Source organism: Tiliqua scincoides, chromosome 2, assembly GCF_035046505.1.
Source record: "Tiliqua scincoides isolate rTilSci1 chromosome 2, rTilSci1.hap2, whole genome shotgun sequence".
NCBI classification, from domain to species: domain Eukaryota; kingdom Metazoa; phylum Chordata; class Lepidosauria; order Squamata; family Scincidae; genus Tiliqua; species Tiliqua scincoides.
The window spans coordinates 184,978,566-184,989,351 of record NC_089822.1 but is presented as its reverse complement, the minus strand read 5'-3'; the positions used below and the strand labels follow the sequence as shown (position 1 = coordinate 184,989,351).

The following is a 10,786-nucleotide window of genomic DNA, read 5'->3' as shown; positions in this document are numbered from 1 at the left end:
ATGGGGGTGACACAATGAACTCTTGCATTGGGTGATGCAAACCATGTCTGCATCAAGGAGTACTGAAACGATTACTCCTAGCCATCGCCTTTTACAAGCAGGTCATGCAAGAGTTCCCTACTATACAGTCCCTTCATTTCACAGTCTGCTCTGAACAGCAACAAAACTCATAATCATATTTCTTCATGTGTATCAGTGGAGGATTTTTTGGGTTAATTTTGGCTCATTTGTATCTCCAACCTGCGATATTAAATTTTTGCTCTGCCATTTTATCAGGGGTTCAAAGTTTCTTTTGGGCTCCTTCCCAAAGGGGGAGGGGAGGGCAAAATAGGGCAGGGTGAGGGTGCTGATAGCCAGATCTACCAGGTCCAGGTCTACCAGGCTTCTTGATGCAGAGCCTAGGTCTACCTGACCATGCTGCACCGGCAGCTAGATAAAGTAAGATGGAAAACCAAACACACTCCCATTGGCATAGCTAATGATTGTGTAGCCTGGTGCCAAATTCAAAATGTTGCCCGGGAAGTGATGTCACAACCAGAAATGGCATCATGCCCAGGCTTTTTAAAAAGTGAAAATTGGGAGGAACCCACCTCCTCCCCCCAGCAGCTCACCATCCACTTGCTCTGCTGCCTACCCCCAGTCAGTGGCATAGCTAAGGTATATATCTACTACCTGAGGTCAAAGATTTTGTAGCCCCCCCCCCCGCATGACAAAACCAAATTCAATTAATTAAATAAATAAAAAGTTATTGGTTCCATGCTGTATCATAATATCCAACTGGCACTCAGAACAATCAGTCTCACTGGTCAGTTTGGAGTTAAGCAAATCCACTTTTTGTTTCACAAGGCAGTTGTGTTTTCATTTTCTGGTTAATTGACCATAACTTTTGATAGAATACATATATTCCAGTGCAGTTTGTTGCACTGCATTCAGTATTAAATTACCTTTCCAATTATATATAACGTGATGGTATGGTTCATACATACCAAGATTTTTACAATTTTGGTCACTAGTGTCAAGCTCAACTTGTTGCCCCCCTAAAGCTTGATGCCCGGTGCAACTGCTACCCCCTGCACCCCCTTAGCTACACCACTGCATAATCCTAAGTGTCTTTAAAATCTTTGAAATATAGAAAAGCTATTGCAGAAAATTTGTATCTACATATTTGGGTTCATACTAAGAACATAAGAACAGCCCCACTGGATCAGGCCATAGGCCCATCTAGTCCAGCTTCCTGTATCTCACAGCGGCCCACCAAATGCCCCAGGGAGCACACCAGATAACAAGAAACCTCATCCTGGTGCCCTCCCTTGCATCTGGCATTCTGACATAACCCATTTCTAAAATCAGGAGGTTGCACATAAACATCATGGCTTGTACCCCATAATGGATTTTTCCTCCAGAAACTTGTCCAATCCCCTTTTAAAGGCGTCTAGGCCAGACGCCAGCACCACATCCTGTGGCAAGGAGTTCCACAGACCAACCACACGCTGAGTAAATAAATATTTTCTTTTGTCTGTCCCATCCAACACTCAATTTTAGTGGATGTCCCCTGGTTCTGGTATTATGTGAGAGTGTAAAGAGCATCTCCCTATCCACTCTGTCCATCCCCTGCATAATTTTGTATGTCTCAATCATGTCCCCCCTCAGGCATCTCTTTTCTAGGCTGAAGAGGCCCAAACACCGTAGCCTTTCCTCATAAGGAAAGTGCCCCAGCCCCGTAATCATCTTAGTCGCTCTCTTTTGCACCTTTTCCATTTCCACTATGTCTTTTTTGAGATGTGGCGACCAGAACTGGACACAATACTCCAGGTGTGGTCTTACCATAGATTTGTACAACAGCATTATAATATTAGCCGTTTTGTTCTCAATACCCTTCCTAATGATCCCAAGCATAGAATTGGCCTTCTTCACTGCCGCCGCACATTGGGTTGACACTTTCATCGACCTGTCCACCACCACCCCAAGTTCTCTCTCCTGATCTGTCATAGACAGCTCAGAACCCATCAGCCTATATCTAAAGTTTTGATTTTTTGCCCCAATGTGCATGACTTTACACTTACTGACATTGAAGCGCATCTGCCATTTTGCTGCCCATTCTGCCAGTCTGGAGAGACTTTTCTGGAGCTCCTCACAATCACTCCTCACAATCACTAGAATGGACAGTGTGCTGTGTGCACCAAAATGAACTTCTGCAGCAGCTGTAGCCCCACAGCTGGGTCCCTAAGCTCCTATACACTCCTTATAGTTATCGGATCCACAAGCTGTCCTGTCCAAATATTCCAACTCCCTTCTAATGCCCACTTTTTGGCTAATTAACACCCTCCTTTTCCAAGAACAACAGCTGTAGTGTGCAAAGAAATGAACAGAACTCCTTATCAGTTAAGCAATTAACAAGAATTTATTGCTACCAACACAGACACTCCCTGCAAGTCCTCTTGTCCTGAAGCATTCCCTCCCCAAAACTCCACTTAACTCAGTAGATAAAAAGGTCCAAAGCCTCCAGTCCAAGTTCAATCCAGTCTCCAAAGCACAGTCCAGTCTTTCCAGTTCAGTCTTCTGCAGCAGAGTCCCTCCTCTGTGTCCTCTCCAGCAGAGAGTCTCCTCCAGCAGGGTCCTGGCAGTCCTCTCTTCTGTGTCCTCCAGCAGAGTCCTGGCAGTCCCCTTCTCCTGTAGGTCTGGGTCAGGGTAGCTCTTGGTCAGGGAGCCTTTGCTCCTTCTGAAGCTGGCATTTATTCCTGCAGCCCCTTGTTAAGTCCAAATGCAGCTTAGCTGTGAGCTACCTTCAGTCCATGTCCATTCAAAGTCCCATCAAAGTCATATGAAGCTCAGGTGTCCATCCAGGTCTCCATTAGCCTTGATTGATTACAGCTGTGGAGCCAGCCCTGCCCTTCCCAGAGCTGTCAAACAGCTGTCAAAACATGGAATCGCTGTCAACACCACATCATCCACCTGATGGTCTTCTGATCTTCCATCACACAAGCCAAAGAGCTACAGTAGCAGATCTGTTCCTTCCAAGATTTGACACTGTGTTAAGGAGGGTCATGGATGCATTCCTGGGCTGGGTGTGTATGGCTTGCAGCTGCAGTTGCCCCTGCATGCCCGCAGTTGTGCCTCCAGCATCATGCATAGGCAGCAAATTCAGATGAGATAGGAAAATGTAAGATCCCAGGAACTTTCTGGCCCCCCTCCTTTGACTCTTGGGACCCCTTTCTGACCCTGGGCCCATGTACAAATTACCCCCTTTACCCCCCTCTCCTAGCCCTTCTGCCCACAGGTATACACATTAGGTCCCTGTTGCATATATGCAACATTGTCAGGATTATTTGGCTAAATATCCCTGAGAAATTTACTGTCTGAATAGGGCCTTGATGCCTGGACCTATGGATGTAAGCCCACGTAACTGTGCAACTCTCTGTGTCCCTTGTGACTCCAAGCAAACCAAAGGAATGTATGTAAAACTGCTGAGTCACAGTGACTATGCATCTGTAATATAAGTGAATGTAAAAGTATGAGTAGTGCATTATGGGAGCTGATGTAATCAGACACAAGAGTGTTGCGAGGTCCGCAACAAAGTTCAAAAGCAAACTTTAAAAGTAAAGTTGAAAACAAACTCAGTAGGCAAGAATGGTGATCATCTGCAAGCTTTTATTTCGTTGCCAGCAACAGGCTTCTCAGGGACTCCTTGTCCAAAGTAGTGAGAACATTGGGAGCTAGATGGGAACTCTCAATGTCTCCAGAGAAAAGCAATATTCCAATCTGAACCCTTTGCTTAAATAGGATTCTGGCTTCTTTGTTTGAAAAATCTCACTGTCATTGGCTAGGGGCTCATGACATCAGAAATGGAAATTTTCTTAGGATTGGCTACAAGATTACAAACATCTGATTGGTCAGTCTCAAGTTACTATTTCCTTTTACGGCAAAAGCATACATATTTTAAAACCACTAGGTGGCACTGTTTACCCATCCATTACAGGACTAATTTGAATTCCCTTTATCAAACAATGTAGATTCTCTATAATCTAAACCTTTGGTCTTCTATCATTCTCAGTATGTATATTAACACAATTCAATACAAAACAAACTAAATTCTTCCTGCAAACAAGGATTTTTAAGAGACTTTCTCTTTGTTAAATCCTGCTTTCTTTGTGAACTTTAGAGTTCAGACAGAGTTTCTCTGGAATGTTTTTGTTAATCAGGGCTTCTAATGATATTTTCCAGATCAGGAGACGCTCTTAGGAATGCTCTTTGCTTATCTGTTTTCTGTCCAGCAGATTTGTTGGTGTTTTGTATCTACCAAGCACTATCTCTGTCTGTCAAACAAGATAGACTGTCCTTTACATTAAACTTCTTCTGAACCCAACTAACTACTCTTGGCGCCAGGGGAAAGACATAAGTTTTCTGATCACTCCCTAATTCTCTGTATGTTGTACTTTCCTAGTTCCAATTATAAGTCTTTAAATCTGTCACCTGAGTCTACAGAGTTCTTATCTGTGAGATGCAATAAATTCTGAAAGACTTGGAGTTTTCAAGGTAACAGGGATACATTTTCAAACTAAAGGCTTTAAGTAAAACTTAATAGCTTTCTCCTTTCTGTGTATTTCATCTAACTAATTTTAACAGAACTATTTTTAACAGCTAAAATTCACTCTTTCATTTATATTGTTAATTGTATTCTCTAACCATTAACGCAGTGAAGAATATTAACATACATGCTGTCTTTCATGATTCATTTGGTATTTCTATAAACCTTTGGGTGTGAGGCTTTGGCAGCTTCCAGTTACCTTCTTCTGTTAATTTACAACCCTAGAGGCATTACTCATTAGACTTTGCACAGTAGCCTGTCAGTAGCAGGATCTGTAACATTTTCCCAAATGCAGTCACACATCATGATGTTGCTTTTGGTAGAATGCATACACAAAACATGAAACCTTCCTGATAGCTTTGCCAGTGCACAATTTGGTTTTTAAAGAAAGCTTATTTAAACCCTAAATTGCTCTTATTCAGAAGCTGGCATTCAAGTTTGAAAGTGTAATTTTAAAACAAACCTACTCTGTTCAGCCTAGCTTCATCCATCACTTTGACAATTAGCCTGATAGCTGGTAATTCCAGTCTCCTCTTATCTGATGCTTTTATTGCTGATGCTTTTATTGCTTAGCAATAAAACATCTTCTGATTTATGACTTTTGCCTTCAGCCTGCTGTTTTAAACTTCTTCAGAGAGGGTAAACATGAATCCAAGCCAGTTTTTTTGTGGGCATGCTGAATATAACATTTCCATTATTTCTTACTTAACTAATTCACCCATTGCATTAACATTATTAAGCATTTGTTTTAAACTGATTCACTTATAAATGACTTGGATGCTCTCTGGCAACTTTGTCTCTATAAAAGAGCAGGAGGGAATGTATTTCTCCCCAAAAACTCCCTTGTGTTGTCTGCTTAGAAAGCAGAGGAGACATTCCTCTGCTATTTCAGTAAAACTGCTAATTAGCCTGCACTTGTAATTTCAGACTTTAGACTCAGAGATGGATTTAGCTGGCTTTTGGGCATGCTAAACACATATAGGCTTTTTAAACATTTGAACAAAACATATAAACTATAATGTGTGAGCATGGCATTACATTTGCTTCATTGAACCTTTGTACATTTGGTCTGTTAGCATATGTTTGTTTGTGTTTGGCTTTTTGGCTTTCACCAGCATGCATCTAGAGGATTAGGTAATGGGATGAGGTCATCCCAAATATGATTGGTGCACTGCAGTATATAAGGGAGGCAGGCACAGCCTACCTTAATGGGTTGTTGTGTGGAGTCATTGTTGCTGTAAATACGTTTGCTGCTTTGCTTCCAGAGAGACTGCTTATCTGTATATAGTTTGTAAATACAGCTTGGTGGTGGACATCTGCCTTGTCTTTGTTCCTTCTTCCTGGGACATCTTTGGTGCCCTTGGAGCTAGCAATCCACTACACTCTGCTAGAAACTGGCACAACACTATCTACATTCTTCAACAAACATTGGGCAGAAATGGCGTAACAATGTGTCATGTTGTGGGGCTGTTGTGAGCTCTATCTCTTCATCACAGGCTCTCCAACCTGCAATACGAGCAATATGGACTGTATTATGTCCATTAAGAAGCAGACTTTTTACCTACCTGAATTCTACTTTGGCTGTCCTGAAGACCTTTGCTAGGGGAAGCAGCAGTAGGATTATTTGTGCTTATTGGCCTATTATTAATTATTATTATTATTATTATTAACAGTATTTATATACCGCTTTTCAACTAAAAGTTCACAAAGCGGTTTACAGAGAAAAATCAAATAACTAAATGGCTCCCTGTCCCAAAAGGGCTCACAATCTAAAAAGATGCAAATGAATACCAGCAGACAGCCACTAGAACAGACACTGCTGGGGTGAGGTGGGCCAGTTACTCTCCCCCTGCTAAAAAAAGGAGCACCCACTTGAAAAAGTGCCTTTTACCCAATTAGCAGGGTAAGAGGCACTGTGTCTTGATGCTTCCTAAACTTTTATTTAGCTTCCAAAACAAATTAATTTTAAAGAGAAAAAGCACATGCTTTTTGTGGGTCTCTATGTTAGCTTAGAGCCCAATCCTATCCAATTTTCCAGTGCTGGTGCAACTGTACCAATGGGGTACACTGCATCCTGTGGTGGGGAGGCAGTCACAGAGGCCTCCTCAATGTATGGGAACATTTGTTCCTTTACCCCTGAGCTGCATTGTGGCTGCGCCGGTGCTGAAAAGTTGAATAGGATTGGGCCCTTAGTCATTCCATTGTCTGTGGTAATCCTGTAGTTACCAACCTCAAGTTTGGAGACTGGAAGGGGTGGGTCTCAATGGCAACAGCTCCCGCCAGGATCCTATCCTTGTTTTGTTTTTCCCCCCAACTCAGCCAACCTCCTTCCTCATATGCCAGCAAAATAGTCATCCAAGGAGACCCAATGGTGACCTACTAGGAAACAAGTAAAGATAATTTTACTGACCTCTTGCTGACCATATGATCAGCATTGCATGCAACCGTGCCCTATCAGCAAGGCTACCCGGCAGAAGATGGTGGGGGATAGGACTGGGCTGCAAATATTACATTAAAAAAATTAGAATGCTAAAGATAAAATATCTGGCCACTATGAAGAAGCCTGTGGGCTTTATTTCTGTGTCTAATGGCAAAGGCTCATACAGTTTTTTACAAGAAAACTTCCAGTAAAAATAAACATGATGACGTTCAGTCAACGAGTACAGGATTTGGGCTGCGATCCTATACATATTTTCCTGGGAGTAGGCCTCATTGGACACAATGGGGTTTACTTCTGAGTAGACAAATAAAGACTTGTGCTGTTAGGAACGAAAATTTGTATTTGTGTTCGTTCTAATTTCTATGAACCAAAACTCTGAAAATCTCTGGCATGCCAACTTTTCCAAAAACCATCCTCAAATCTGACATGGTAATTCAGATATAAGAAGCCACCATCAGATATGGCACCATCTGTTGGCAGGAAGTGGAGAGTAACACTTCTTAGCAGCTGCTTTTTGGGTATATCACTTTGTCATCTCCTGCTTTAACATTTTGGAAAATCCCCACTCATTTCTGAACTGAACTGCTTTTGCCTCTCGCCTCTCAAACTAGGTTGTAGGATATTAAGGGTAATTTTTAAATACGGTGGCAAAGGGAGAATGAGAAAAACTGGTCAGTGAAACTTGTTGGGTGCAAAATACTTAGAAAACCCTCATTTATGAATGGAAATGTGATTAATCTAAAGGAAGCAAGATTTATGTTAAGATTTCAATGAATTTTTGTTGGGGGTTTCTTTTTCAAAAATTCATCCTGTTTGTTGTGACTCTTGATCTAGGTTACCAGACATATGACATTATGGTTGCTGGCCAGTAGATTCTTTTAGGTAGATTGCTGGTTAATAGCACAGGATAGTTGGCTAAGCATTAGTGTCACAGACTGGTAGCATAACTAGTACCACAAAACCATTCATAAAACAGCTGCGTGTACTTGCAACTTTAAAACTGGAATGCTTTAAATCTGGAATGCTTGGAAAACGGTCTTTCCTCTGGAATAGCTGCCTTGTCAGGGGAACATCGTCAGAATCTCCTGCAAAAAAACAGCAGTAGTTGTGACTTTTTCTTGTTATTTGGCTTTAAGGAAGTAACTCTTATTCTTGATAAAGATTACATATTAAGTTAAGCTACGTATAAAAATAGAGTACCATGGTTGGTTGGTTGGCAACCTTCAGTCTCGAAAGACTATGGTATAAGCCAGGGGTGCCCAAACCCCGGCCCGGGGGCCACTTGCTGCCCTCAGGGACTCACAATCTGGCCCGCGGGGAGCCCCCAGTCTCCAATGAGCATCTGGCCCTCTGGAAACTTGCTGGAACCCATTCTGGCCTGACATAACTGCTCTCAGTGTGAAGATGACTGATCTCTTGCATGAACTGTGGGACAAGGGTTCCCTCCCCTGCTTGCTGTTTCACATCTGTGATGCAGCAGTGGCCTTGAAGGGAAGGCTAGCCTTGCTTTGTGCAAGGACTTTTACAGGCCTTGAGCTATTGCAAGACCTTCATTCATTCATACAAGTTCCATCTCTAATATATTCATTTATGCAAATTTATTCAAATTTGAAAATTAATTTAGCCCCCGACACAGTGTCAGAGAGATGATGTGGCTCTTCTGCCAAAAGGTTTAGACACCCCTGGTATTCCCACGCAGTCTCCCATCCAAGTACTAACCAGGCCTGACCCTGCTTAGCTTCTGAGATCAGACGAGATCAGGCGTGTGCAGAGTAACAGTACTAGAGGCAAAGTACCATGAAGTGTCTGTATAAATAATCTCTAGCTGATCCAGTAGACAAATGGATAAGACATATAATGATATTAGACCCGACTGATAGAACCAAATATTGTCCATTTTCAATAGCATGGGAGAGAAGAGCATGGGAATTTTCAATATTGAGAGAAACAGGTTCTTCTCTTCTTCTAAGTAAGATTTTTGTGTTAATACCGTGTCATCATGACAACTTCCACAGGGTCAACTGTGTTAGTCTTGTGGCATCTTAAAGACTAGCGATGTTATTGAATCATAAGCTTAATTAATTAATTAATTAATTAATTAATTAGCTTGCTAATGCCTGCTTGCTTGCTTGCTTATTGGCAGCCCAATCCTGACCTGAAAATGGCTTCTGCTGCATCCAGTGCACCCCAGGCATCCACCACTGCCTCCTCGGGAGAAAGGAACTTTCATCCCCTTCCCCTTGGTACTTGATTCTAAGGCAACCCAAGGGTGTAGTATTTAAAGCCTCTGTGTTGGGGGAGGGGGTGGCCTAATGCAGAGGCTCAGGATTTGGTCCCGCTTCCCCCCACCCCGCTCCACCAGTCCCACCTCCCTCCCACCCCACTTCCTTCCCCCGCCCCAGAACACCTCCTCCCCACCTCCCCACCTACCTCTCCACTGTGTGACCTCCGAGCTCCGGTGCTCCACTGGTGCTCCACTGGTGCTCCACTGGTGCTGAGGGCTTCAAACGTGCCTTACAGTGAGCTGGCGTGCATTGCGTAGGATTGGGCCCTTGCTTACTTACTTACAGAATTTCTGCTCTGCGTTCTCTTCCTGCCAGGTACGCAAAGCAGCATCCAGAAAATTATCAAAAATACACACACACATATATATAAATATTAAAAAGTCGTAAAAAGAGTAAACTCATTAAAAGCCCAGAGTATGATTTTAAAAAAATTTCATGAACTAGAGCCATTTCACCAGATATATGAAATGTTATTCTCAGTTTTACATCACCCCGCTTCAGAGAGAGCCACTTTGGAGAGATTCCTAAAGAGAACACAAAGAAGTCTTCCTGCCTTCTCCTTGTCTCAGACTACCTAGATCCTTTTCTACCACTTATGAAACATGTTTTCCAAATAGTGACAGGGATTTGAAGGGGGAAGTCAGGCAAGTCTGATAGGCAAGGATCAATGTGATTGATAAGCCGGAGCTGTCTGTGAAGCACATAGCTCAAGGTTCTCCAAACTTTTCAGTACAAGGGGCACATAGTATATTTTACATATTTTTGCAGATAGAAAAAAAATCAGTTTTATAAATGAATGAATGTATGAATGAAATTTAAATGAATGAAGACTTTTACCTGGATTTTTTTTTTTTTTGTAACCAGCACAAAAGAGAAAAGTGACAATTACGAAGAAGCAATGCCATGCTTAAACTGAGAAATGATATATGAGTAAAAATGTCAAACATTAGAAAATACTCTGACAAAAAAAAGTTGCTGGGGACAATCAGTTCCTTCCAGTTATCAATTCATCCTCATCCATTTTTCTTCTATAGGTATGTAATTTAGGGCACAATCCTAACCTCTTATGTCAATGCTTTCCAGCACTGTCTTAAGGGCAATGCAGCTCTGAGGTAAGGGAACAAACATTCCCTTACTTTGAGGAGGCCTCCATGAGTGACACCCAACTGCAGGATGCGGCACACGTCTCATTGGTAACACTATGCCAGTGCTGGAAAGCACTGACATAAGGGGTTAGGATTGTGCCCTTATTTATAGTGTAAGATTCCCCCCCCCCATTAGTTCAACCCAACCATCCCAAACATTTTCACTCTTCATTTTTTTAGTTGTTAGTATTTTGTTTGTCTGTGTAGTGTAGTGGATGTAGTTTTATCTTTTTTTAATGTGAGATGCAGTTCCCCCTGCTTGAAGGGACAGGAAATTATTTAAAATGGAAACAACCAAATCAGGAACAAAATGAAGCAAGTTGTTGATCTG

General features: G+C 42.2%; 1 pseudogene; it reads right to left on the bottom strand.

Moving 5' to 3' along the window:
* Nucleotides 1-8,695: 8,695 nt before the first annotated feature.
* LOC136642868 (5S ribosomal RNA) lies at nucleotides 8,696-8,811 on the bottom strand (annotated as a pseudogene).
* Nucleotides 8,812-10,786: the final 1,975 nt, after the last annotated feature.